The sequence below is a fragment of the Silene latifolia genome, chromosome 4 (genome assembly GCF_048544455.1).
Source record: "Silene latifolia isolate original U9 population chromosome 4, ASM4854445v1, whole genome shotgun sequence".
Taxonomy (NCBI): domain Eukaryota; kingdom Viridiplantae; phylum Streptophyta; class Magnoliopsida; order Caryophyllales; family Caryophyllaceae; genus Silene; species Silene latifolia.
The window spans coordinates 12,224,336-12,229,151 of record NC_133529.1 but is presented as its reverse complement, the minus strand read 5'-3'; positions in this window follow the sequence as shown (position 1 = coordinate 12,229,151).

Below are 4,816 nucleotides of genomic sequence, written 5' to 3'. Positions count from 1 at the left end.
GTTAGTTAATACGTAAACTAATTACACTAGGTCAAGGCAGAAACGGAGTTCGAGACGAACTCACCAGAATAAAGCGCAGCGAGCTGCGTCCTTTGAAATAGCGCAGCAGACGCCGCGTCTGTCCTTGGCTCGGTCCGGCCGTGAAGCCGTAATCGCAAGCCGTTAATGTTAATTGGTGAATTTAATGATCGATTGATGATATTTACTCGGATGGAAGTGATTAGCATGTTATTTAACATATGAATGGGTCGTGAAAACAGTAAAACATGAATAAGACGGATTTGAACGAATTAATATAAGATGGAATAATGATAGAAGTGGAAAATATTAATGAGTCAAACAAATTAATTCAATTAATTAGGTTAGATATGATGGATTAAGGACAAATATACGATAAATACAACGAAAGACGGATGAAAACTATATCAAAGACGAATTCCAGAAACCCAATATTGATGAATTGAATCTTTACAACCCGGGATTGAGTTTAATGACGAAAACCCGCAAATATTGGATTATTTGGGATTTAAGTCGGATTTATGATGATTAAAACATATTAATGATGATGATTATAATATACATGTGAATTATATGCTATCATGGTGAAGAATTAACAAACAAACGAAACAAAAGAAAGGATTTTGGGACGAATAACGAGACGAGCGAAGAAGAAAGGAAGCGAGGAATCTGCGGCGGCCTCACGAAGAGGCGCAGCAGGTATCGCGCTCCTTCAAGAGGCGCGGCGATTTGCTCGCGTCCTTTCTCGACGGTTATCTACTGGAAATCCGTAAAAAAGAGGTTTTAAAGCATGGTTTTAGAAATCGGTTTTAATGGTATTTTCGACATAAACCTTACAATTGATGATGCAATAAGTAAAATACAATAAATAAAAGAGAGATTTACACCCTCAGACTTACATGTTGACGAAACGAGAAGGACTAAGATATCGATTAGTGATGCTCGACGCGAATGCAAAGAAAGTGCCCTCGTAAGAGGAAAACGATTAATTAATTAAGTTGATTGATGTGTAGTTGGTCAAATTGGTCGGTCATGCAAACGGGGAGGCTGGTACTCAGAAGGATCCGAGCTTACGTGGTCGAAAGTTCAAGCACGTAGATGCCAAAAAGTAAGAACAAAGTCTAGAATGCAAAGGGAGAAGAGAAGGGCGGACACTCGCGTGAGAAATATGAGGAGCGAAGGCTCCTATTTATACTAATCACGTGAAGGAATTAGGGTTTCGGAGACTCTTTGGAAGTGAATCTCGGAAAGATATGAAAAAGATACGAAAATACGCAAAAAGGGCACGGGAAGAGGCGCGCAGCAGCCATCTGCGTCTCTTGGAAGAGGCGCAGCACTGACTGCGTCGCGTCTGTTCCCAAGTGGTTTCCTCCTGCTGAAGAAAGATTTCCGTGTTTGAGTTATGGTAGGACGGAAATAATTCGGTTTTCCTTAATATCTTATGTGAATATTACGGAAATTGTTTACTAAAAGATAAAATTTATGAAATATGGAATAGAAATATCCGAACATTCCGAACATTCGACTCGGGATTTAACGGTTATCGAAAAATGGAGACGGTTTTAGGCCCGACTCCGAATGTACTCTAATTATCACAAAACGACCGTATCGGCACGTAGATGACAACTAAGAGGTAGACATTAATATTTGAGCAATCACTTGACGATAATCTTAAGAACTGTCACAAATCGTTCCGCGTATCAAACATGCGGCCCAATCATCACCGGGTGGTTTGCGAGAGGTGCAGAAATGAGGTATCTACAGAGCCCCCACTTTGACTGAGGCTTGGACAAGGCGAAAGTCAAAGTATAGCCATCGGGTCAATCGAAGATTACAACCTGACGACTATGGCGACGCGAGGCGGTTCAAGGGGTCTGAACCAAGGACCTGTCGTCGGGAACATTTTAGAGTCTGTCGACTATCGGGGAGGGTCGTTTAAAGTCCATTAGACTACGTAAGGAGGCTCGCCAGCCATAAGAAGAGACCATACCTAAGACTTCTTCTCGAGATGCTTCCGGAGGTGCGTAGGAGCTAAGGTTAAGCATGGGAGCTAAGGGTAAGACCTAAAAGATATATAAGGATTTGTGCTAGGGTGTGGGACCCTAAAGGAAAGCATTGACGGGAAGGAGGCCTAAAGTAAGTTCAACTTAAGGGATAACTAAAGCTTGGGTATAGGAATTCTATAGGTTTGGGAACTTCTGTAGAACGACTCCTTTTCGAACTCCGCGGGGAAACACGAAATATTGCGAGTAGCAGGACACAGGCGGGAACTGCTGAGAGAAAACTGCTTGGGTAGTCTTCGGGAAATAATTGCGAGTAGCAGGACACAGGCGGGAACTGCTGAGGGGAAATCTGCTTAGGTAGATGTCAATCCCCATGTCTTGAGAGGGACAGTACGTCCGCTTACTCTCGCTGGAGGCATGATCGGGAATTATTCTTCTTGTCATGAGAGGGAAAGTGTATCCGCTTACTCTCGCTGGAGACATGATGAAGGTGTGTCGAATTCTGCGAAGGAATAAATGCTTGTTTGCGACAAGTAAATAACGTGCGGCAGTCTGCTGCTGGCTTGGAAATGCGGGCCGGAATGAAAGAAACTCGTCAAACGGACCAAAAGAGTAAAATAGCATCGGGGAAGAGGCGCACCAAAGATGGGCCCACAAATAACGAACTTATAACGAATTTTTGAAAAATACGTATGGAGGGAACAAAAAGAAGAGGCGCAGCAAGAGCTGCGTCTCTTGGAAGAGGCGCAGCGCCTGCTGCGTCTATTCCCCAAATTGGTTTTTCTGCGTAAAAACGCGATGAATCAGAGGGATTGTTTTATTTGCTCGAAACACAATTCACTCATTTCTCTCTCAAATCTTCACCATTTCCGCCAAGGTTTGATCCAAAAGCTTGCATTAAACATGACTAATCGAGGTATGTGTCTCAATCTTGCATTAATCTTCTACATTCATCCGATTTTGAGCCGAAAAAATCTAGGGTTTATGACCCTTTTGATCGAAATTTTGGGGCTTTTCCCCCAAACGCATTTGCCTTGTCAAATTGACTTTAGAAATGGATAGTAGGTAATATTAGGAACATAACCATGTATTTGTTTCGAATTTTCATCAAGTTTTGAGCCTTTGAGTGAAATTTGAGACGGTTTTACAGCTGAACCGTAAATCGCTTCGAAAATAGCCTTAGGAATGCCCATTTGCGATGAAACTTGATATTTGGGATCCTTGAATGATGGGTAAACTTTCTACCATCTCGGAATTTTGGTTTGTGACGGCTTTTTTCAGGGCACTTTTCTAGGGCATAATTGCCGTTATAACGAAATGCTGCCGAAATTTCGACTCGAACCCGGAACTAGGCTTCGAATTAGGCTTGACTTGACCCAAATTACCACATGAGTGACCGGGTAGGTGAAAATATGGCCAAGGATGGCGAGAAAAAGAGTGGTTTCAGGGCTTTGAAGGCTCGAAAATCCCTTAACCTAGGCTCGCCGTCACGTGACGCGGCCTAAATTTGCTTTAATGTTGCAGGTGATGAGGCTTCTACTTCTGGGAGAGCTCCCATGGAGATCGACGCTGCTACTGTCGAGGAGGCTTTAGAGCAGGCCTTCACCACCGCGGTGATGGCTACTGGGGACGAGTTTCACGAGGAGGAGGTCGTTGAGGAGGAGGAGGCCCCGAGACGGGCCAACGTCGGACGAGGAGGTCGTCAGCTGAGAGGAGCTCCTGCGTGGGCTGAGACTTGGGAGAGCAGGCACCTGGTGTGGGCTGCAGAGGGTCACCTGTCCTACAGGACGGTGAAGAGTTTGGTAAATAGGAATTCACTACTCATTACTCATCCTCTTTCATTCATTTGTTCAAATTTCTTTCAAATTTCATTCAAAACTAAAGATAGCTTTGTTTCAAATCACAATAGGAGGCCGGGAACATCAGGTCATTCTCGGGTTACACGACAACGATGGAGCACTACGAGCGGCTGTCGGTGGAGGAGAGGGCCATGATCGAGCGTGGAGCGTTCGGTCCTTTGGTTCAGGTCTGGAGGGATATCGCGAAGAGGAAGTTGCGGGCTAACCTTAGCCTGGTCCGCGCTTTTTTGGACCGATTCTGGGATACGACTTCCACATTCCACATGCCTTTTGGTGAGGTGGGAGTCACTCTGGAGGACTACGGCATGATTTCTGGTCTGCCGCGTGGGACCGAGGAGGTGGAGTGGCCGGAGACTGCCATGAGGGCGGATTCGGCCGAGGCGAGGAGACTGATCGGCTGGAACTTGTCGCCGAAGGCTGTCACGATCTTCGGGTTTGATACCCGCCTTACGTTCGAGACTACTTTGCGGGAAGACCCCGACGCCGTGACGATTGACGGGAGGGAGACGGCTCCTCCTCCTGTCTGTACCGAGAGGGCCTCGTCGTGGCTCTGTGGTTTATGTCTTCGATTTACCTCGGAGACAAGGGCGAGAGGTCACGACGAAGCTTCTTCCCTTCCTTTCGACCCGAGTTCCCCGGGACGCTGGGACCGGTCATCACTTGGTTTTGCGGTCCTCATCCGCTTCATGAGGGCCATGGTTCGTCCGGAGCCGATGGAGAAGGGGACTTCTCCCGGTGCCGTCGGGCCCGGACTATCACTGAGGTACGAACCTTCCTTTAGACCAAAGTAAATTCTTTTCTTTATCCAATCATGAAAGATCGTTATTTGATTATTCTACTTTTCGGCGTGGGTGTACTCCTACTTCCCGAGCCTCGCGCCCAAGAGGACGGAGCGGCTGGAGAGGGCCTATCCCGTGAGGGACTCGGGTGATGTGC